This window comes from Saccopteryx leptura, chromosome 3 (assembly GCF_036850995.1).
Source record: "Saccopteryx leptura isolate mSacLep1 chromosome 3, mSacLep1_pri_phased_curated, whole genome shotgun sequence".
Lineage (NCBI taxonomy): Eukaryota > Metazoa > Chordata > Mammalia > Chiroptera > Emballonuridae > Saccopteryx > Saccopteryx leptura.
This window is the reverse complement of record NC_089505.1, coordinates 12,611,392-12,636,061: the sequence shown is the minus strand read 5'-3', so window position 1 is coordinate 12,636,061 and position 24,670 is coordinate 12,611,392. Positions and strand designations below refer to the sequence as shown.

The 24,670-nt window shown below is 49.5% G+C and overlaps 1 protein-coding gene across 2 annotated transcripts in view; it reads left to right on the top strand.

The window, feature by feature from the left end:
• Positions 1-24,670, top strand: part of SCAF8 (SR-related CTD associated factor 8) — a 172,526-nt gene that overhangs the window by 115,381 nt on the left and 32,475 nt on the right. Inside the window, exon 22 of one of the 2 annotated variants that reach the window (XM_066372948.1) lies at positions 23,236-24,351. The exons of the other annotated variant lie outside the window; for it this stretch is intronic. The gene's annotated coding sequence lies outside the window, so the exon portion shown is untranslated. Of the gene's footprint in view, positions 1-23,235; positions 24,352-24,670 lie in introns of those variants that run through there. 2 annotated transcript variants of the gene reach the window in all.

The following is a 24,670-nucleotide window of genomic DNA, read 5'->3' as shown; positions in this document are numbered from 1 at the left end:
TGCCCACCAGGGGGCGATGCTCTGCCCCTCTGGGGCGTCGCTCTGCCGCGACCAGAGCCACTCTAGCGCCTGGGGCAGAGGCCAAGGAGCCATCCCCAGCGCCTGGGCCATCTTTGCTCCAATGGAGCCTTGGCTGCGGGAGGGGAAGAGAGAGACAGAGAGGAAGGAGGGGGTGGGGGGTGGAGAAGCAAATGGGCGCTTCTCCTGTGTGCCCTGGCCGGGAATCGAACCCGGGTCCCCCGCACGTCAGGCCGACGCTCTACCGCTGAGCCAACCGGCCAGGGCAGATCCTGTATTTTTAACATCCACTGTGTGGTTTGGATCAAGGTTTGTAGCCAGCTCGATGACGGGAGTTACTGAGAACCTATCTTCTTCGCTGTCTATGATGTGACATCCACTTCAGAACCATGTGTTCTGTGTTCAAATTCTGTGCTCTGTCACCTTTCAGATTTAGTTTGTTCACTTTGCCTAAAATAACACTTTCTTTTCCTGATTACAATAGTTCCCCTTGATCCCTTCAGGACTAGGTAGGTTCCCTCTCACGTTTGTAGAGTTCAGCATGAGAAATAGGAATCCTTGTCAGGCTTGACAGGTGACCACCCAGGGAAAGGCACACAGTTTACAGAATCCTGTTGGTCTGTGCTTGGCATGGATCTGTTCACTAGACACGGCCTTGACAATGAGTCCTATCAGGTTAAAGAAAGGAAATCTAGTGTTGAAAAATATGTTACCAAACAGATTACGTGTAAGGTGATTTTATGGTCACTCTGTCGCACAGAACCGTCATCTTCATCGCACTTCATTTCTTCCATGGCTGACTGTGGGACAGAGAATCTGTTTATTTACGATCATCAATTTAAGTCTGACAAACAGAAGAACTGTCACATTGTACTCATTTATATGATCACTACCTATCCAGTGAGCTTTAGTCTAGAAAATCCTTAGTTGTCCTAGTGATTCAAGACTACATTTTGGCTCAGTTGCATCATTAGTGGGGAGGTTTTAGTTATAGGAACGTGGAAGTCCTGTGCACCCTGACCACCCCTCACCGTGGGGCCCGCTTCACCGGGCAATCTTGTGTCTGCGACTCCATTCAAAGCCCCTGGGAACGGTGTGTGCTCCGTGTCCCACAAGGCCCTGTCTTTGTTGTTGGTCTCAGTTTTGTTTTGTTTTGTTTTGTTTTTTGTATTTTTCTGAAGCTGGAAACGGGGAGAGACAGTCAGACAGACTCCTGCATGCACCCAACCGGGATCCACCCGGCACACCCACCAGGGGCCACGCTCTGCCCACCAGGGGGCGATGCTCTGCCCCTCCGGGGCATCGCTCTGTCACGACCAGAGCCACTCTAGCGCCTGGGGCAGAGGCCAAGGAGCCATCCCCAGCGCCTGGGCCATCTTTGCTCCAATGGAGCCTTGGCTGCGGGAGGGGAAGAGAGAGACAGAGAGGAAGGAGGGGGGGTGGAGAAGCAAATGGGCGCCTCTCCTATGTGCCCTGGCCGGGAATCGAACCCAGGTCCCCCGCACACCAGGCCGACGCTCTACCGCTGAGCCAACCGGCCAGGGCCTGGTCTCAGTTTTGTAAAGCTGTATTTGACAGCTGCATGTGACATTGGGGAAACTTTTCAAAATTGTATTTGGGTTTTAGTAGCTGATTTAAATATGTAAGAAAATCATATTTAAAAAAAAAATTTAAGTTGATGTGATATGTACCTTAGTATTTTTCAAATAAGGGATAAAGTGAGTGAACAGTGACCAAAGGGTCCGATTTTGTTAGGTATCATTTGATAGCTTTGGGGGCTAGGTGGCCTGGGAAATACTGAACGTCATTCAGTACAATACTCCAGTCTAAATGCAAACAATTACCGTGATTAACTGTAAACTTGAATTCTAGCTAAGAAATTAAAGTTAAGATATGTGCAGTATTTGATATCATTTTTTCAGAACCCACTGATATGTGGGTTCTTCCGTAGAATTATGTGAAGTAATAATAAATCCTGACAGAAATGATCAAGAGAGAGATTTTGCAAATTAACGGTAGAGAGCAAGTGTGGGAACTGCACTGCCCGCGTAGGGCGGTCATTTCTCATCGTGTTGGTCATGGTCAGAGGTATTTGCTCTCCATTACTCGCTAGACAGTGCTGTTTACTGATTGTTGCAGATGCCTTTATCATTTTGGGAAACTTCTGGAGCCAGCTTCTCTCAGTTGGGTATTGATATCCATGAGTCAATTTTTAGATATGACTGGTATGCAACTTTTGATCTTTGGTGCTCAGCTAAATGCCTGACCATGCCTAGTTCCCAGGAAATAGGATTTCAATACAATTGTTGTGTTGAAATTAATGGCCCAGTTGGGGTGTTCATATTTATTGTATCTCACAGAGAAAAAGATCTTTTCTTCATTTCGCTTTATATGTTCCCCTATTGTTATGGAATGTGAGGAGAGAATTTGAGGTTCTGAAATATTTCAGTGAACAATCAAGCTAGATAATGTTTTTAGAAATATCAATCAGTAGTAAGTAAAGAGGTTTTATTCCTCAAAAAGCATATAAAGCATACTTACCTCTTTGTGCACTTTTTTATCGATGCCTATAAAAAAGAAAATGATGTAAGAAACTCTGGTAAAATAAACAAATGAAGACATATTTTTTTCATTTTTCTTCATAAAGCTATGTGTATGTATATTTGTATCAGCGCCTTTGACATCATTTGCCTATTTGTCCCTGCCCGATGTTTTGAGAAATCTGTAGGTAATTTTATGCAGTTATAGTGACAAATGTTCTCCCCAGCAGCCAGAACTTCCTGTTACTAAAAATTTGCTCTTGAAAGCAAGAGTCTTAGGCTACCGTTGCCTGTGTACTCAAACCTTCCCTTCGGGCATTATTACTGGATTCCGGAAGAGTCGGCATCTCTCTTCTGGGACACGTGGGGTCCACCCTCTGCCCAGTGGCTCACCAAAACCTTGTTCATCCAGCTAAATAGTAAATAAAAATCATCTGGCAACGTAGTGCACTAAGTTCCACTTGTTCCACTATATTTTCCAGTAGGAGAAATTCCATTTTTATAATTTAATCAACTAGGGAAAAATAAATAAAAATTTGAGGTATAATGGGTTCTGCTACAATCCATTCCCCTAAGTAAGAGTTTTACCTACAGAGCAAAATAACGGAGAAAATAGCCCACTGAGTCCCAATAAAAAATATGTTGAAAAATGTGTTTCTACCCAGAGGTTTTACTTAGTGACTCACAATGTTGAATCCAGTTCTCCTGACTTTTTTTTGTTTGTTTGTTTTTTTCTGATTTACTTATTTCACTGTATAATGTTATCAAGATCCCACCATTTTGTTGTAAATGATCTGATGTCATCATTTCTTATGGCTGAATAGTATACTATGGTGTATATGTGCCACATCTTTATTCAGATATATTATATATATGTATATATATAAATTTATTTTATTTTATTATTTTTTTTTACAGTGATTAAAGCCTTTAAGTAAACTCTTGGCCACTTATCTTTCTGCTAATTTAACTTCAGTGAGGGTCCTATTTTGGGAATTTTTGGCTAAAAAATTCTGTTACCAAGAAAAGTGTAAAGTTATGGGGGAAATATCATTTAATTTTCTAAAAAATAATTTCATACTCTCCGCAATACAGATTGTATTATGGCTAAGCATCCCTGTACCTGTAACCTGCCCGTCTTCCGCCCCTTAAGCGTTTGTGCTGGTGAGGGTCTGACTTGAACTAGAACAGGGCGCTGCTACGCCATCGCCACATCTCTCTCTTTCCCGGGACTGCTCCAGACTTGCGTAACGCCCTTGATCGAGAGTTGAGGTGCATTCTGGTTAAGTGGAGATTCTTGATCACCTTACTTAAGATTAACGTCTGTCCCAGTTTCCCTGGAGCCTCTGTCTCTGCCTGTTGTCTCGGGACAATTATAATCTTCCTCGTTTTCACTCTTGAATGTGCTCTCCTATGGGCAGTAAATTATGTGGCCATCAAACTTTTAACTGGTGAAATCAGATGACTGCGATACAGGAGTCACAAGTCATACAGCGACATGTGAGATTTGAGTGAGTTGGAAAGGTGGCAGGGAGTTGTCAGAATTTGACACTGTCGCCTCCCAACTTTGAAGCAGAAGGCAGAAATAGCAACTTTCTGGTGTGTTTGAGGATTGATGCCCCAGAATGGCTTTTAACCTTGAGTTAGATATTTATCACATCAACGTTTGTTGAGTGCCTACGGTGTTGCCCAGTGCCGTGGGCAAAAATGGGGAAACAGTGGTGCACCAGAGAGACCTGTCTCAGGGAGCTGACAGGAATTGCCCCTTCATCTCTCTGTCCAACCTACGTAAACAGGTCACTGTAAAACCTCCCTTTTGCTCCGGAAACCAAAGATGTAAGCGATAGTCTGCAAACTAAGTAATGTTCTCTCCGACCTCGTACTTAACGTACTTCCTTATGGGACTGAATGCAGTGTGGTGTCGTGTGGGAGGAGCAGCTGTGAGGACTGGGATTCCTGGATGAATTATGCGTCGGCAGTGACTGAGACCCGCTTGTTAGTACTGTAGCAATTCCTCCAGGGACTGTCCTTGGTAAACACTTGAGAGCAGAACAAACTGATGATTTACTTCCAAAACCATTCAAACTACCGGGTACTTATCAGGAATCCTGCCTTATTTAAAGGTGCCCAGGACCTTTTATTGTTTTTAAACACAGCTTAGTAAAAACCAGGACGTGAGTATCAGAGGCTCAGAGTAGCCAAAGCAGTTGTGACCAAGGCCCGTTTTGGAGGGGCACTTGGGCCAGGGCAATGGTCAAGGTGGAGGTGGTCAGGCAGGCAGGTCCTGGGTCTTGTTATTAGGGGCCGTCAGCCATCTGGGAGTCGGTGGGGCATTCTGTAGGTATTTACAGGCAGATTGAAGGACAGGGTCTGTGGGCCTAGCTTGAATGAGGTATAGGTTCTTACAAAGCGCACGCCTTTATCAGAGAATGAGTCAGGTTCATATCTCAGACCTGCTCACAGGGTCGTGGCCATCTGGTTTTTCAGTCCACAGTATTAACAGCGGTGAGGCTGACCAGGTACCCCGCTAGAGCGAGGGGTCCCACCGCCTAGCCCAGCAGCCGGGCCAGCGTCTAGCCGTGCCGACAGCAGTACACACTAACAGCTGGTGGCTTTACCTTGTGAGATAAGACAGAAAACTTAGTAAAGAGCAAGAATAATGAGGCACAGCCTTGCATTTCCCTGTGTCCAGATGTGCCACCGCAGATGGAGCTGGATTTATGCTCCACGTGTCATCGTAGTTTTGAAAAATTACCATATGTGGACTGTCCCATTCCTCAACATTGCAGATAACAGATTTAATGTTTATAGTAGACCATACATAAGTCATTGGTTTTTCCCCAAGTCAGTACTTATGTGTAAACACAACCGGAAATTCATGCTTAACTGGGAAACCTGATTTTTTTTCTGGTGGATTTTCAGGAAACCAACTTCTCTTTTACAATTTTAGGCGTACGAGGAACGTGGAGTGGCCTTGAGTTAGGACACTGAGCACCGTTCTCTTTCCTCTCACGCCACGGGGCCATCTGAGTGTGCACTGCTTAATGTCTTCCTCCTCTGAAAACACTTTTCAAGTTCTTCCCGTGTAATTAAGAAAGTTTATTTTTGTTGAATAAAAACAGTAGCAAGTCTATTATACTTGAAACCAAGTGCAAAGCTTATTTCCTATAAAACAGGCGCGATGATGTCACGTTTAAAACCACGGGCCTTTGAGGTTGATCTGATTCAATTCCCGTGTCTGACGTGGATTAGCGTGGAAATGACAGGGGAGACACCGTCAGTCTGCGCCCCTTGTGTGGGGCAGCGTGCTCGTGACAGCGCCCTGCCCACGTCACGTTTCCCCAGGGGCTGCGTGGGGACAGCGGGAGACCGCACACGTCACGTGTAGCGCACTGCCCGGTCTGGCTTGAGGGTTCACATCTCTCGTCATTTTCTTTAGATGTTCTTTTGAAGCCTCCTGTACATGATAGACTTAAAAATCTCTTTAAGTAACATTTTAGGGGCCCCTCTCCTCCGCCTCCGAGGCGCCTGCCCACAAGACGTGCCCGCAGGAATGGCCTGTGGATGCCAGGCCACAAGCTGGCCCTGACCGAGGGGGGTAGGAGGAGGACCACCTAGGTACCCGTGGTGCGAGGGTCTGGCCACGGGGAAGAGCTGTGGCATGTTCGGGAAGCGATCAGTGGATGACAGGGACAGTGAACACTGGATGTTACCTGGTCAATGAGGAGAGCTTGGTTTTTACTTTGGAAGTTGATACACACCGTTGCAAGCTTGAATTTTCCTAAAACATCACTTCTGACCTCCCGTAACCCTGACTGGAAGCAATCCCGTTTTTTCCCCCTTAAGTGTCACGTAGACCACCACTATTTGGCTGTGTATTTCAGTCTTCACATTATGTCAGCCTTATAGTGGGGGTGTATGTGTTGTATGTATTCCTATCCGAGGAGCAGACAGAAGGCGGCTTGTGTGCATTGGATTTGATGGGTTTTTTTAAGACTCGAAATGGCAACTGGGTGGGGGTTGCATTTCAACTTGTTTCCTCATCCGAACGTGCACGGCCACCAAGCCGGCTCCCTGCAGGGCCGCCCAGCCAGCCACACGCCCTCGGCAGGGGGACCCTCGGCGGCAAGCAGCTCCTGGACGACATGCTTTTGGAAAGCTCTGAACATTCCCTATATTCCCCAAGGAAGTTTAGTTAAAATGACCACTCTTCATTATTCTTAGCTGAAAAGACTCATCACATCTCATCGTAAGCGCTCAGTTAGGTTGAATATTTATATACGTTGGCTGTGTTTACGGAGTGCAAGGCAGCAGTGGGTATACATACACCACCTTTACGGGAAAGTCGCTCGGCTGGAAAGGGAGCACGGGAAGGTGGGGTGTGTGTTTGGGGTGGGAAATCCCCGCCTTGTGGAATGCAGACACAGTGCAGTGGAGCAGAAGCAAGGTGCACGGCTGGAGGTGATGAAAGCGAGAGGCTGCAGGGCAGGTGATGGCAGGTGGCCCCAGCAGAGGGTAACCGGTTAGATGACACTGTGGTTGATGCTGCTAGAAGACGCTTAGTCACTTTTTGTCACCCTCATGACAGGCAAGGGCGGAGTGGCGTGAGGGCTGACCGAAGTGCATGTGCAGGTCAGGAGGTCACTGGGAGTCCTTACTGGTAGACTGTGAGCCCATGATACAATAAAGCCTGGGTGGTAAGGGGTTGAAGACAGCGTGGGGCACAGGTGATGGGTGGGACTTACGCTGGCTGGCAGGTTTGCACATGGCAGCATTATCTTTACGTTCTCCTGGGGGAGAAGGGCCACTCAGGAGAGTAGTGATGCATTTCTGTAAGAACTCTTATTATTGGCTCCTTTCTAAATAACGGTATTTTTTAGCCACGTTCCCTCTAGTTTGAGACAAGGAGGTAGTGTATAATTTTTTTCTTCTTTTCCAACTGAAAGAAGGGAAGATAGGCTCCCACATGCACCCCACTGGGATCCATGTGGCAGCCCCATGTGGGGCTGATGCTCTGCCTGTTTAGGGCCAATGCCTGCAACTGAGCTATTTTTAGTGCCTGAGACAGAGGCTCCACAGAGCCATTCTCAGTGTCTGGGGCCAGAGTGCTTGAACCAATTGAGCCATGGCTACAGGAGAGGAAGCAAGATAGAGAGAGAGAAGAGATGGGGGAGGTGTGGAGAAGCAGATGGTCACCTCTTCTGTCTTCCCTGACTGGGAATTGAACCCTGGACATCCACACTCTGGGCTGATGCTCTACCACTGAGCCAACTGGCCAGAGCCAGTAGTATATAATTTTAATTAATAGTTTCCTAACAGTCCAAGGTAGGGAAGTGGCAAGGTAAGGAAGTGACAGAGGTCATACCTGGGTTCTGGACTGTTACAGTGGCCAGAATAGAGTGATAAGAGCATTGGAAGGTGGGGGTTCCGTTCCTGGCTTCGACACCTGCTCCTGTTGTCCTCAGCCTTGAGCCCGTTTCTCGCACAGCAGGCTGCTGCACCTGTCCTGCAGAAACATGATAACAACAGGTGACCTTTTTCTGGAGTCAGTGCTGGCCTGTGCTCTGTAAACGCTCCACCAGGGGCATCACCTAGGACAAGCCCATCATCACCAAGGCTTTGAAACGTAGCCAGCCTGTCGGCAGTAAACCCCTGCCTGGTGTCATCAATGTGACCAAGACAGAGCAGCTCGGGCAGCAGAATGAAGACTCCTTCCATCCCAGCACCCTGCAGTAGTCCCAGAGGATTCCGAGTGTTAAGGATTTAGAAACCACTCCGCAAATAAGTATTGCGTATCCACCACGTATTTCAGGCATTTCAGCAGGTACTGCTTCTACTGTGATGGTAAAAACACGCATCCCAACCTAGAGCGCGAAAAAAGTGAACTATGTGGTGCTGGTGCAGATGGCTTTAGACGAACAACTGTAATAACACCAGAATTGGTAAAAAAGATTCTAGTTTCTAACTACTGCTTATATATATTTCTAAATGAATATGAAGCTATAAACATCCCCCAAATTTTTGTGATATATATATATATATGTGTGTGTATGTGTGTGTGTGTGTGTGTGTGTGTGTATATATATATATACACACCCAGTAGCAGTTTAACCTCTTGAGAGCTGTAAACCTCTGACTGCTGATTGTCCCGGAGACCAGATGACCCGTTACCGACATGGCCTCTGCCCAGCCTTCCCCCCGCCCCTGCGCCGTCCGTGGGGGCCTGTGTGGGGGCGGCCTGGGTCTGCACGTGAGAAGGCTACTCCGCTCCTCGTGTTTTCTTTCCAAGAGGCTGAGGCGCAGGCTGTGCCCCATCTCCTCTGTGTTCACCGCTTGTGCCTGCGCTGGTTTTAGGAATAGTGTTTTGTGCATTCCCATATCTCCTTAACGCTCTGCTTTGCCCTCTCTTTTCCATCCAAGGAAAGTAAAGAGCTTCCTGCCCTGCCTTCTAGGCGTTCCCTGGGTGCTTGAATGTGACACTGCGCTGGCGTTATAGCTGATAGGAGGACGGAGAAGACATCAGTTCCGTTTCCATAAATTTATCCTCTCACAGAGCTGACGATTTACAGGCCAAAAGCTGCAGGATGAGGCGGATAGGAAGTGCCGGCGTAGGAGACCTTTGTCTACCATCTTTTTGTTTTCCAGTGGAAAAAAAAAAAGGATTCGTCTAGGTTTTCAGATTTCCTGCATTTTATTGGAAATACTACAAAAAAAAAGGGAAATGTTTTAATTCTAAAGAATGAGCACGTATTGGTCATCAGTGTGGCTTTAGGCTGTGTTTTGTTTATTTGTTCACCCGACAGATGATTGAGTAGCCAGGCACTGTGTTGGGTGCTAGAGAAATGACTCGCTGTCATCCGTTTAGAAGCCGCAGTGTAATAGTGACAGAAGGCAGGAAAGGGTGGAGACCAGATCTGTGCCCAGAGTTGCGTGTGACTCCCGGGGATCCGGGTCTGGTGGATAAGAGGCGTTCGTCTGAGAGGCTTCCGAAGGAAGGTTAGTCTCGTGGTGTCTGAAGACGGAAGGGGCTGTGATTGTCCAGGGGGAGAGGGCCAGTCTAAGGAAGGCAAGTGAACGTCCCTGGGACAGTGAGCCTTTGTAAAGTCCGATTCCAAGTTTGCTAAGGGCGAAACACGAGGGAAAGTGTGTGATTTTGAGAAAGGGAATGATGTAAATATAATCCAGTGGTAGTTTTAAATGTCTTTGTCCATTAGATTTGGAAAGATGATGAAAGAGTCTCAGTTAGGCTTTTTTAGAAAGTCGAACGAACCATTTAGTAAGACCCCTTCCTTATTAACCCTAGATATGAAAATTTACGAAAGGCAAAGGCTATGGTGATGCTTCATGTAACCGAATCCCAGAAAATCTTGGCTGTCGTTCTAAAGTCTTGAAATAAAATGTTCTCTGAAACATTAATTGGAAGACAGCTTGCTATCACCAAATTGTTGGTCTGGGGTAGAAACTCAAAACTGCTAACAGATGCACCCTACAGATTTTTAAATTATGGCATTATTTCAGCCAGCTGCCACACCATGGGTCTCTGACTCTTCAGACTGTGAACTGTGGATGTGGATGCACTTGTAACTGTTCAGCAGAGCAAAAGGTTCCTCTTTGTGCTGTAGCCTGCAAGCACTTGATTTCCAAACAGACTGGCCTTGACTGGAATTAAGCTATTTAAATCAATTCAGGAGTTTATCTCAAAACTATTTAGATTAAGTTTAGTTTTTTAAAGGCTTTTTTCTTTCTCTTTCTTTCTTTCATTAATTTTAGCAAGAGAGGAAGGGAAGGAGAAAGAGACAGGAACATCGGTCTGCTCCTTTATGCGCCCTGACTGGGGATCGAACCCGCAATGGTGCCTGTTTGTCCAGGTGCTGATGGGAATCCCTGGCAGAGACACAGTGTAGTAAGCGGGTCACTGTCCTTGCGGACGTGCGCAATGCTGGCCTTGACTGCACATGTCTAACCTACTGTCTGCACTGTAACCTTGTTTTCGGAAGACAGAGTTCGAAGGGCTCAGACATACATTCAGTGGACAGGGCTTCAGAAGGGGCAGCAGACACGAGAGGGATAAGAAACTGCAGTGTGATCGTGCTAATGTGACACGTAGGTCCTTGTGCGAAACGTGGTCTGCGAGGGGCCTAACCCAGAAGAGCAGGTGCACCGTCCGGGGGGGTGGGGAGGGGGGGCAACGTGTAAGAAAGGCTACAGGTTCTTACATAAATACTGAAGACAGCGAAAGGGTCTTTTTATGAAACAGAACGGGGAAGGGAGTGGCCCCCCGGGCATTCTGTCCTCGATGAAGTAGAAACTGCCTCAGAGGCAGGGAGAGCCTAAGGAGGGTGAGAAGACTGGCAGAGGACCTCGTCGTCCTCAGGGGTGCCCTGGCCTTGAGCTGTTACCTCCCTGGGAACCAGACGGGCTAAGAGGACCTCGTCGTCCTCAGGGGTGCCCTGGCCTTGAGCTCTTACCTCCCTGGGAACCAGACGGGCTAAGAGGACCTCGTCGTCCTCAGGGGTGCCCTGGCCTTGAGCTGTTACGTCCCTGGGAACCAGACGGGCTAAGAGGACCTCGTCGTCCTCAGGGGTGCCCTGGCCTTGAGCTGTTACCTCCCTGGGAACCAGACGGGCTAAGAGGACCTCGTCGTCCTCAGGGGTGCCCTGGCCTTGAGCTGTTACCTCCCTGGGAACCAGACGGGCTAAGAGGACCTCGTCGTCCTCAGGGGTGCCCTGGCCTTGAGCTGTTACCTCCCTGGGAACCAGACGGGCTAAGAGGACCTCGTCGTCCTCAGGGGTGCCCTGGCCTTGAGCTGTTACGTCCCTGGGAACGAGACGGGCTGACAGACTGACCTCAGAAACCAGGAACTGCAGCGAGCAGGACAGGTTCCCGTGTTTGGAGCGAGGCAGATGTTTTGCTTTTCAAGCAAAGAAAAAGGTAGTTTCCTCCGAGGCCAGGCTGGTGAACTTGACATCAGTCCCAGCGCGGTGCTGAAAAGAGTCCATTAGAAGATTTGCCGGCTGTTACCACGGGACCCTGTGCCCCCGGCGGAACTGGCCGTGGCTCGCAGAGGGCGGCTCCTGCCAGAGGACCGAATGCAACGTGTGCGGGGGTTGTTTGACTGATGAGTGGAGCGCGAGTCAGGGTTTCAGCGAGGTATTTGAGAAAGTAGCTGGAATTTTCTCTATGAGAAGGATGGAGAAAGAGGGCCTGGGTGGCCGTGCAGCCTGGAAGGTACGGGTTCACGGACCGGTGTCAGCTCAGAGAAGTGGGACTGCAGGGGGACTTGGGGCCCCGTGTCCTGGTGGAGCCTGCGGGCACACTCCTGAGTGTGCAGCAGAGGTCGGAGGCCACCACCTAGGTCCGAGGGGGAAGAGCCAGCCCAGTTGCATGAGAAAGGAGCTGCGAGACCAGAGGAGGGCCCGGGACGAGGACAGCTGGGGAGCAGGCCTCATGGGACTGCCGCACGGGGTGGGGGCCCAGGTGGGTTTCAAAGGGGCAGGTCGTTGGCACGGCAGCTTTCTGTTGTTCTCAGTGCGTCTGTGCAGATGGTCAGAGGCCCGGCTAAACGGGCTGAACTGGGAGAGAGGTTTCTGACCTCAGACTTGTCCTCTTCAATTCATGTCTTACTGGTCTGACTGAGGAAATGGATATCATGCATGCTAATTAAACCTCCAGGTGACCCAAAGAAGGAAGAGGACAGAATGTTGGCTGCGTTGTGTACTGGGTCCGGAAAACACAGTGGCTGGGGTGTGGGACGTGGAGAGGCTCTGCAGTGGTAACCGTGAGGCCGGGAGACGGTGTCAGCCCAGACTGACGTGGCTGTCAGACACCCAGGACCGCGGACCCCGGCAGCCGAGCAGTGTGCTTCAAGCTGAGAGGGTGGCAGTCCTCGGCACGGCTGTCCTGCTCCCACAAATCAGGACCCAGTGAGGTTTTCAGCTCAGTTCCGGTTTGGGTACATGGAGGCACAGATTTGGAATGTGTTCGTACAAGAATGAGCTCGATTTAGGGGACACTATATGTCAGATGAGGATTCATATGCTTTAATATGCTCACCCTAGAGAACACCTGACAGGCTTCAGGCTTAATGGCCACTGGCTTAAAATAAGTGAAGTACAGCCCCTGGACAAATACCTGGGTTGCTTAGAACGTTGTCCCAATGGGGACATGCTTAGCCTGTTCCATCCCCGCTTTGGGCAGAAGATAGATCAATGTTTCTGTCTCTCTCTAAAATCAATCAATCAATAAAATAAAATAAAATAAGGGAAGTGCAATTGCAGGATTGGATTTACATTTTGTAGCACAGAGGGCATGGATTCAGGCTCCCTAGCCCTTAGTTCAGTCCAAAATAAAACGGGTGCTTGGGGTGGGGCCGGTCTCAGGAGGTGGGCCCGGCCTCAGGAGGGGGGTCGGGGGCAGGGGTGGGCCCGGCCTCGGGAGGGGGGGGTCGGGGGCAGGGGTGGGCCCGGCCTCGGGAGGGGGGGGTCGGGGGCAGGGGTGGGCCCGGCCTCGGGAGGGGGGGGTCGGGGGCAGGGGGGGGCCCGGCCTCGGGAGGGGGGAGGTCGGGGGCAGGGGGGGTTGGGGGCAGGGGTGGACCCGGCCTCGGGAGGGGGGGGTCGGGGGCAGGGGTGGGCCCGGCCTCGGGAGGGGGGGTCGGGGGCAGGGGTGGGCCCGGCCTCGGGAGGGGGGGTCGGGGGCAGGGGTGGGCCCGGCCTCGGGAGGGGGGGGTCGGGGGCAGGGGTGGGCCCGGCCTCGGGAGGGGGGGGGGTCGGGGGCAGGGGTGGGCCCGGCCTCGGGAGGGGGGTCGGGGGCAGGGGTGGGCCCGGCCTCGGGAGGGTGTCGGGGGCAGGGGTGGGCCCGGCCTTGGGAGGGTGTCGGGGGCAGGGGTGGGCCCGGCCTCGGGAGGGGGGGTCGGGGGCAGGGGTGGGCCCGGCCTCGGGAGGGCCTCCCTGGACACAGGCCTTGCTCAGAGAAGTGAGGCGGCTCAGAGCGGGCGGCACAGGCGTTTGTCTGAGGACATGCTGCTCCCTTGGACTTGAGAGTCCGTGGCGCTCATTTCTCTCCTGTACTTTCCTGTGATGACGGTGGCCCAGCATCACGTGCGCAGTCCGAATGGTGGCTACTTGCGATTGTCTCCTTGTTAGGAATGTGACTGAGAACTGAGAAGTGTGAGTTCTTGTATGGAAAGGGCATCGGGTCCACCTGCCTCTTTCCCTGAGACCCGCTGTCATCCGTCAGGGAGGCGCTGGGTTGGAGTGAACGGTCGGCGATGAGACAGAGGCCACATTTGCCTCTCTGTGCTTCTGGTGCAGAGCCGAGCCAGTCTTAGACCTTAAAGTGAGCAGTGGTTTTCTTGCTTCATTCTTTAAAAAAAAGTTGTTGTTCTTTTTCAAGTAAGCATTGTGGTAAAGATAGACATTTCAGTATACTTTAAATTTTTTAAAAAATTATTTGCTTATTGTAAATATAAAAAGAAGTCCCTCCTTAGAGCTTGGGGAGCAAGCCAAAGGCTGTGTCCTTAACGGTGACTGATCAACAATGGCAAGGTTTCTGGTTCTGGTCAGCGCTGCGGTGACCACAGCCCGAGGTCACAGCTCTGTCCACAGCTCTGTCCTGATCCCTTGGAGCAGCAGAAGGGACTCCAGACCCACGGGAACTCCATTTCCAGCGTTTCCCAGGTGGAGACAGCACTGCACGCGATGCTTTGATGGGCGTGTTGGTCCCGTCGACGTCCACGTGTCCCCTGTGCTCACACCTGCCTCCTGACTGCGGCTGGCTGCGCAGCTGGGCAGAGGGGGGTCGGTTTCCTGGTTGTAGGTTAACTGTTGATTTCCCCAAAATACACAGTCGATGGCCAGGCGTTCTTAAATAGAAGTGCCGTCTTCATTTCCCTCTCTCTCTCTCTCTCTCTCTCTCTCTCTCACACACATACACACACACATACACACACACACACACACACATTTTCCACACTGCTCATACTCTCACATGTTCTCCCTGTCATCATTTAGAGAGAGCTCGGAAGAGCAGTGATCTATATAATAGCACCTGTCCAAGCTTCTGTGACTCTCTTTTCCCTACTTTGCTTTTTTTTTTTTTTAATTTCCATTGATTTGAAGGAGAGAGAGAAGCATCAACTTGTTCCACTTAGTTGTTCCATTTAGCTGTGCACTCATTGGTTGCTTCACATTGGTGCTCTGACCGGGAATCAAACCCGCGACCTCAGCGCGCTGGGACGACATTCCATCCACTGAGCCACCCGGCCAGGGCCCCTGCTCTGTGCCCTTGTCTTCATCATTCTCTCTAAGACAGAGGCAGTGCTTCATTCACCCCTCTGTGTCCAGCTCCTAGCACAGTCCCAGGCACACGGGAAGCTCGCAGTGGTGACCTGATGGAGAAAGAGACCCTGTAAAGGGCACGCTCTTACAGCCAGGGGTAAAGTAGTGGAGGATAAACGCCCGGCAAACCCCTTCCATCCTAGCGTGTCCACCTTGCTGTGGACATGAGCACAGCCCTTCTCCTAGCTCAGGATCCCGGAGGCCCCTGCCCCTCGCCTCTGTAGCAGGGCGCTAGATAAAACACAGCACGCCCAGGCACATGGACTTGCAGACACCTTGCTGTGGACATGAGCACAGCCCTTCTCCTAGCTCAGGATCCCGGAGGCCCCTGCCCCTCGCCTCTGTAGCAGGGCGCTAGATAAAACACAGAACGCCCAGGCACATGGACTTGCAGACACCTTGCTGTGGACATGAGCACAGCCCTTCTCCTAGCTCAGGATCCCGGAGGCCCCTGCCCCTCGCCTCTGTAGCAGGGCACTAGATAAAACACAGAACGCCCAGGCACGTGGACTTTCAGACACCTTGCTGTGGACATGAGCACAGCCCTTCTCCTAGCTCAGGATCCCGGAGGCCCCTGCCACTCACCTCTATAGCAGGGCAGTAGATAAAACACAGAACGCCCAGGCACATGGACTTTCAGACACACACCAGACAGTCTGCAGTAGGTGTGCCCGTGCACAGGCAGCATCTGGGCCTACTTCAGCTAAAGATTGTTTCTTGTTTATTTTCATTTGCTAAGTTTGGCAACCTTGCCCCCTAACTCCCTGGAAGACGCTTATCTGCCGTGCGTTAGGATGTTTCTGTGTCCTCTACAGATTTCTAAGAAGTCAGCTCTGACGTCAGCCGCGCCCCCGGCGGGAGCAGCACTGATTAGACTCGCGGTTCACGGACAGTCTTTCTTCAGCTGCAATATTTATGATGAGTGATGTTCACGGGTGACCCTCCCCGACTCAACGCCTCTTTCTCTTCCGCTCAGGAAGACCTTGAATATAAATAATAGTGACTATTATAGGGATGAACTTGAATTCTTTCTGAATTATTTTTTAAAACAAAAAATTTGCAGATTTGAACTATATTATTGTCGCCAAACCTAAGAAATGACTTGAGACACCTCTCTCAACCGACTGCACATTGACTTTGAGCTTGAGGACGAGGTGGGGGGGTCTAGAATTTAGTGCTGAAAATGACATTGTGGGTTTTACTTCACTTCAAAGGTGTGTTTACTTCACTTCAATGCAAAAGAAAAAAATATATATCTTGGACCCGAGAGGTCCTTTCTCAAGCTCACCTCACCTGTAGAAAAATACCCCAACATTGGGTATCATCGATGGTGTGCTGACAGTTTCCTTCTTACCTGTAACAAAATCGGAACCCATCGAAGCCCACTGACGGGACCACATAAACCATTACCATGATAAGCTTCTTGAAGATTCAAAACACTTGTGTAAGCGAGAAATGATTATAACTTTTCTCAGTTGATAGTCTCTCACAGATGTTCTTTTTTTTTTTTTCTGAAGTTGGAAACGGGGAGGCAGTCAGACTCCCGCATGTGCCCTACCAGGATCCACCCAGCAAGCCCACCAGGGGGCGATGCTCTGCCCATCTGGAGCGTCGCTCTGTTGCAACCAGAGCCATTCTAGTGCCTGAGGCAGAGGCCATGGAGCCATCCCCAGCGCCCCGGCCATCTTTGCTCCAATGGAGCCTCGGCTGCAGGAGGGGAAGAGAGAGACAGAGAGGAAGGAGAGGGGGAGGGGTGGAGAAGCAGATGGGCGCTTCTCCTGTGTGCCCTGGGCGGGAATTGAACCCAGGCCTGCATGCTAGGCCAACGCTCTACCACTGAGCCAACAGGCCAGGGCTACTCACAGATGTTCTTAACTGTAAAAACGGCCCAGGCAGTTTCAGAACCATCAGAGATGAGTCAGAGGCCCGAGGCACAGTTGGAATAAACCAAAAATAAAGCATATGCCATAGTATTCGCTGAGATCGTTTTTATAACTTTGAAATATATATATAATTGAGGATTGATATAAAATTTAAAAAGACAAACCCTAACATACTAACTAGTATATTTAAACTGTACCTTGAATTTCATTTTTTTTTTAAATTAAGAAATAAATGAACAGGGCCTGGCCGGTTAGCTCCGTCGGTTAAGAGCGTCGTCCGGAAACAACAAGGTTGCAGGTTCGATCACTGGTCAGGGCACACACAGGAAGCACTTGACCTGCATCAGAACCGTCAGCAGCCACACCGAGCTGGAGACCTTGTGGAGGGGTGAAGTGCAGGAAACGCCAGCCAACCCGGGGTGGACTGTGGGTGACATGTAGGCGCCACCTCACAGTAGAAGCAGCGGTGGTGACCCAGCCTTTAGACGCCGGGGTCCTTGTCTGTGAGAGGAGGTTAGTCTGGGAGGAGGCCTGGGGCCCCGCACCCACCTGGCACCTGGCACCTGGCACCTGGCTCAGGTGAAGCAAACCCTCCTCGCTGCCATGACAGGTCCACAATCCCATTTCTGTCCCCCCGCCAGGATCTAAAAGGGAAACGGATAAATAGTTAAGGTCAAGGTTCTCCGAAGAGGCTGGGGTGTTTCCTTTGAAGCTGGGAGAGGACACAGGCTCCTGGATGTGTTCAGTGGCAGGTGGTTGGTGGGAAAGTGAGGAGCAGTTTCTGCTCAATATAAAAAGACGGCTGAATCTCAGAGGTTTCTAAGTCGGCTGTGTCTCAGCAGGGACCTCATTTTCTCGTGAAATCCCTTCTTATCCACCGCTCACAGGCAGGGCTGCGCTCATGCTGTCCTGGGACCTGGTGGAATTTTGTTTTCTCAGTTGTCCTGTGTCCCAGCCCAACCACGTAGGCCGCGGCACACAGCCCTGGTCTGCGTGGAGGCCTCTGTCGCCGGCGGTGCCGGCCGGCCACAGCAGCTCCCTGTCGTCTTCAGTTTACGTCTCAGCCGCGTATACAAACGATGAGAGTCCTCACCGCTTCGGGTTCTGTGGCCTGTTTGTCGGTGAATACACGATCAGTGGAAAGGAGGGAGTGCTTACAGGGAAAAAGAGGTTATTCAGAGTCCACCGTGTTCCTGATAGTTTTCCAGCCCCTCACGCTGGGTGGAAGAAGCTGTTTCCGCTGGAATTACTCACACAGTGGGCCAAGCCGGCCTTCAGGACGCAGCATAATTTCAGGCGGGGATTCGGTCCTGGGGAAACATTCGATTTCCAAAAATGTGATGCTTGTTGTTGCCAAGAACCTGGCCCCTAAAAGGTCGCCAGACTTCTTGATGACCATTAGACGCCAGTCGGGGATGTGGCCCCTGAGTTCACAAGAAGAGGAGTTTTATTGTAGGGAATTTTGTGTGGGTCCAGGGGAAGGCCACATTTGTGGCGGCCCCTGATTGCACCTGATTCGTTCAGAGTGTGTAAAATCATTTTAGAACAAGCCTTTCCAAAAGAGGTCGTATGTGTTAGATCAGTGGCTTTCAAAGCGTACCTTCGAGACTGTGGGCGGTGACGGGCAGGGTTCAGCAAGCCGGCTCCGCCCCGGCTGCTCGGCATCCAGGTGTCCTGCGTGCCGGACTCTCGCAGCTGCGACACAGGAGACGAGTTGCCGACCGATGCTGGTGTGGCCGGTGTTCCTGGGTCTCCCAGCCGCCTCACAGCATGCAGAGATCTGCACTAAATAGCCTTGACCGCAGGGCACGTGGTGGCAGTGTGTCACTTACGGGTGAGGTGGCCCGGACTGCTGTCCTCCGTGTCTGCCCTGGGCCTTTTTCTAGTCATCAGTGCGCACCTGGTCTTAGGGTTTTGTACTGGAAAGAGATCTGTGATTTGGGGTTGGCTCACATCTGAGCTGTGTCCCTCACAAATGCCTAGGGTCTCCTTTCTGTGAAGGGACACGAGACTCGGACAGCCGGAGGGAACGCCGGCGTCCCGGCCCGGAGCTCCGAGGCGTGTCCTGCGCCATCCGGGCCACGTCAGCCCCTGAGCACGTGCGGCAGTCCCGTGGCGGGCAGGGATGCGGTGCAGTCCGCTCTCACATGTGGCATATCGGGAGATTTCTTACCCCAGGTCCTGCCAAGGCTGCTGAGGCACGGGAGTATAGAAAGCAGCCATTCAAACACAGTCACGTCCATTCTGTTCTGGGCTTTCACACCCGCCCAAGACAGACGTTCCCCAGACGTCGCTGTTTGTAGACAGAGTGGCTCTGTGAGCGACTCATTTACTTGGGTCATGGTTGGTGTTCTCTGGGACCTCACAAAAGTAAGGCACCGTGCCTTCCTGAAAACTACTATTACATAAAAAGAAAGAGAAAAAAACACCGTGATTCTAGTACAGTGTTTGTCCCAGACATCAGAGTCCTTACGGCGCTGAGGGGACCTCAGGGACAGCACAGACTGGGGACTGTCAGGGCGACTGTCCTTCGTGAGTCCTCTCTACTCTGCGGCGTTCGTGTGGACACGACCCTGGCTGTGTGTTTCCTGACACTGCACTGTGCCCTCCCTGGCTGCAAGGCCCTCATTCCTGTCCCCATCACCTTATGAGCACGTGACAGACTGTGGGAAATGAAGACAAATGCTCGCAACTCAGATAACGTGTCCGTGTCAGAACAGGCTGAAAGCATTTGCACTGGTTACGTCCCCCCACGTTCACAGGAGGAGTAATAGGCTTTGTCCCTTTTCTTCTTTTGATGTCACTTACTTGCCTTTCTGGCCTTTCTTTGAAGCAAGCAGCCAGCCCCTAGTTTTTAATCTTTTCTCCAGGTTAGGAGATAAAGTCAGGGTCCAATGGAGGCCTCCCTGAGTTCCCACCGGGCCAGGCTGTGCCCCGGGAGGTGTTTCAGCCACCTGGCTCCCCCGACCCTGGGCCTCACTCGGGCCAGGGCTCACTGTCCCACAGGGTGGCTCTTCCTGTCCAGAGTGCTCCAGTGGTCCCTCTCCTGGGCCTGTACCTTCTGGCCTCCGAGAAAAGTGAGTGGCTTGTCCTTCTCTCTACTGAGTCGTGTCAGTTCTCTGCTGCCGACTCAGTTTGCAGCTGTTTTTTAAAAAAGCATCAGCTCATCCACTGAGTGGCCTCGTCGTCTCTGCAGTTCGGTTGTGAAGACTGCCGCGGACCCCGGCAGGGTTGTTTGCTAGAGCGAGACGCGTGTGTGTCGTTACCTGGAGCCCCCGCCTCGTGAGGTAACAGCTGCATAGGCAGCACCTACCTCCATGTCGCCTTCGTTGTGCCCGTTTTCTCAGAGTAACTATAAGTACATTCCAAAATTCAAGGCAGTTGCAACAAGCACATCATTTAGGCAACTTGAGCTGCAGAAAACTGGTTCTAGAACTTTCCCAGTTACCTCCAGGTGGCGCTTCCGCCTCCAGGCGCTGCTACGTCTCAGCTTTGTTTGGCGGTTTTAATGTCTTGTTCTTCGTGCCACTTTCTCATTGGAAAGTGGAGTGTGGGGCCTCCAGCTTTTCATTCCTTATGAACTGAAAACCAGTGTGTCGGAGGACGGGGAGGCACTCTGGTGCCGGATAACAAGTGGTCCCTGACTGTGCAAGGACGCATTTCTGCACAAACACTCCTCAGCTATTTAAGGAGCTTGGAATCAGCCACGTGTTTGGAGTGTCAGCTCAGTGACAGATCTCTCTGGAACAGTGGGATTTCTCTTGGGACCTGTACAGGTGGGCCTCCATAGTCAAATGACCCTTCTGCACGGTGTCCACAGTGAGAGGAGCAGGGGACGCGTGTTCCAGCCCTGCCATTTGCCCTGGGACTCTGGGCAGGGCATGTCTCCAACCTCAGTGCTCTGTGGAGGCAGTTCTGTCTCTCTTGCAGGGTCTTCGCTGCAAGGTCATTATGGTAACAAAACTATGCAGAAGAGATGAATCATAATAAATAATGAATTCATCCACATCCGTGTCACCAGCCAGAGACAGCTTGTCAGAAGCCGGAGCACTGGCCCGGGGACCGGAAGACCTGGCTTTCCTTCTGCTCAATGCCTGGGTGACTCGCACACCCATCAACATGGGGCAGGTCGCTGCAGCCGCTCACATCTCGGCTGGCTCATGGGCGGGCTGGGTCCCCTGATGTAAGGACCAGAGAGTTCATAAAATGAGCTTTTAAAACTGAAACACTCTCCAGATCTAAGCTGTGCGACCATGATGTCCACATTCTGTGTATTATTTTCACAAATACTTGATGGTCACTATTGACCTGCTTCAGTGATGGGTCATTTTACCTCCACTTGGGGCTGTTTCTTCAGGATATGCACTAACATGTCACAGAACATCACCAGCATAAAGACACTTGCCCGAGTTGCATAGTAAATTTTACTGTTTCTTTATTTCAAGCTTATTTGTCAAGACAAATATTTATTTCTCTTACCTAGCAGCAAAGAAACACAGAAATTGTGCGTGTTGGTACATGCACGTGCATCAAAAGATCATTCTTGAGTGCCCGCCACCCCACAGTTTGAGCAAACTTGTGTCTTTCCCCTTCTGTTCCCATTGTGGTCCCTGCCTTTTAGCACACGGATGCCGATTGGCTCTGGACAACAAGCCTCTCCTGTTACCACCTGGCCAATGTTATCTGGATTTCAGAAAGTGGCTCTGTAACTTGAGTGTTAGAGTGATTGAGTCGAAGGACTGAGCGGCTTTGTTGTTTGCCTTTTTGAGTAGCTTTAAAGCCAGTGTTTGAGGATAAACTCATTAGCAAAACACTTAGACTCCTTTAAACTAATGGATGGTGTCTCGGTGCCAGTTTTGTTTTGTGTGGGATGATCACACATTTCACAAAGTTGTGTCTCCCCCTTCTGCCAAAGCCATGGTGGGAGCTGAAAATATTATTCAGACATGATTTTTGTCATATGTGACAGACAGCCAGGATGCCTGCCTTCAAATATATAGACTATTATATATATATATATACACATATATATATATATAAAACAGTATGATATATGATATAACAAATAATAAATAGTTATCCTGGGATTATGTAACTTCTGTCAGCCACAGAGGCTTATAAAGATAAATTCAAAATTGGTAAATACAGTTTTTCAATTTTTAAAGCTATTATATTATTAATGAGAACTAATTGCCCAGAATTTCCAAATGTTTAACCTAATATTTGGTTGTATATGTGGCAACTGTGAAAGTCTCATTAAAATTTCCAGCCCGGATCTATTGTCATTTGAACAAGCTGTGAGGACGTAGCTTAGCACGATGGGAAAAGCATCAGTTTCAGGGTCAGACTTCCTGCGTCTAGACCCCACCTGCGCTTACCAGATTATGTCTTGGTGAAGTTCCTTGACATAATTACTTACACTAGTCCAGCTAGTTGAATTTGTTAGCTATGTAGTATGTCTTACTGCTCTTACATACTGCTTACATGCTTACATATCAGACTTACTAATGTGTTTTGCAGGTTTTATATCCATAATTTTAAAAAAGCAAGTATCAAAAAAAAAGACACACTTAGATTTTAAAACGGTAAAAGATGTAGAAATATGTGTTTTCTGAATTGTATGTCCATATAACTTCATCACATCATCATTTAAGATTTTAATTAACTTCAGATACTGATAGATATATTTTAAAAATAGTTATTGATTGATTTAAAGAGAGAGGAGGGGGGAGAGAGAGATTGAGAGAGAGAGAAAGAGAGACACTGATGTGTTGTTCTACTTATTTATGCCTTCATTCTTATATGTGCCTGACCAGGGATCGAACCTGCAACTTTGGCATTCGGGATGGTGCTCTAACCGAGAGCTACCCGGCCAGGGCCCGATGCCAATAGATATTTTGAGACTTCTGTGGGAGTTCAGCTGGTCCTATACACCAAGTGGAACTAGGACCACAGGCAGTGCAAGGGTGGGTTCTGTGTGCTGAACCGTGCCCCTGGCTGACGTGGTTACCAGGTCGTGTTCTGTAAGGAGCTGTGAAGGCAAGACTGCATGACCCAGCCATGTGGTTGACGGGCGTCCCTTTCAGACTTCATCCAGTGAAGTCCTCTGAACCTCTGTGTTAAGGAGCCAAGGCCCAGCGAGGTTGGGTGACATTGTTGGCTATTGGCGGCATCACCTCTGGAACCTGGGTGTCCTGACATCCAGGACAGAGGCCTCTCCTGAACAGTTCCAGCATCAGGAGAGAGACGAACCTTGCCTACTCTGGTTCTCCCTGCTCCACTGGAAGAAGACATGGCATTTTAGAGCACAGAAATTCATCAAACGTTGAAACATTTGCTGTTGTTTTATTGATGCCATCTCTTCTTTAGGAAGTACTTTGGGGAAAAAAATAATAATAAAACTAGGAAAAGTTATTCCATTGACCGGTGATGACCAGTTATTGTTCCTTTTGTCAACAGGCAAGATGAATGGAGTTCTGGCAGCTTCCTGTGTCCCAGGCCTTGTAGACATAAGGGAGACGCGCTCCAAAGTTCTAATGTGCAGCACGTCGGATCTTGTATAAGGAAGCGTTAAAAGGAACCCGCCGTTCCCTGTTGAGAAGGCTCTGTGCTCTCAGGCATTGCTTCTGCTCGAATCCAGAGGCTGCAAGCATGCCTCCCTGTATTACCTGTTGGAGCAGGTTTAATTTTATACATCTGAAACACAAACTCTATGAGTTTCTAGTTCATAATTGTTCTTTTTGGGATCCACTCAGATGAACAGTGTTGCATCTGTTAAGAGATATGCACTTCCACTGCACCAGCACTGATTGCGACATAAATGGCAACGGACTCCATCCGTATCTTTGCCCAGTTCCAGTGAAGGGAAGGACAGTTTGCAAGGAGACCCCCCTCAAGGGAAATAAGTCATACGGTGTTGGAACTACAGGTTACTAGAACCATAGCTTTAGTAAACCAAGGCTTGCTTTCCTTGAACACAACATGTGTAGACTGTAGTTCTTAACTGATGGCTCTCATCCATTATTGTCAGTCATCTCCTGAGACTGACATTAAACTTTCAAACATTGAAAGTCTTAAGCTTTCATTGGAAGAAAAAAAATGGAGCTTTGAGAATATCCAAGGTTCAAAATAATCTGGGTGTTTCGGGTCCTGGCATCCCAAACAGCAGGTGCCCAGGAGGCGGAGGAGAAACCCAGGGCAGAAGACAATGACAGCGAACGGTCATATGACATTGTATCGTAAACATACTTTATAAGTACACTTCTTATCAGTTTCTTATTCAGGCAGAGATTATATAGAATTTTGCTCTAAGTATCCAGCCCAGGATTTGTGTTTTGGAAATGACCAGTGTTGACAATACCTGCAACGGGCAAAAAATGACAAAAACTCAAAATACGAGCACTCTTTATACCTAAAAGAATATTTTTATTATTCTTTTATTTGTTTTGGCTCTGTCACAAGTTAAAAGTTCTTGGAATGCTGTAGTCCGTGGTCTCTTGAAATTTCATCAGTGAGAACCTAACACTTCGCAGTATGCTGTCACTTTGGACATTCATAATAAAAATGGGAACTAATTTTGATGGTTGGTCATTTACTGTGCTTTGTAGCTTATTGTGGTTCACCTTTGCCTAGCAACCAAGAAACTCATGTCACCATGTACTGAACACAGAGATGCGTGCATAGTTGAGGCCTCTCGGTCTCTTGCATCGAATCACTGTCGATTTCTGTATTTGAACAAACACTCTTTCTTTGTTATTTGTTGGAAGGCTAAGATATTTTTGAATGCCATGGCCTTTTTCCTTACGCATTCTACCAACATGGAATAAAGAGAATTCCTGAAGTTTGTACCTTAGCTAGCTTCAGTTTCTAGTGCTACTATATTCTCTGTTAAACT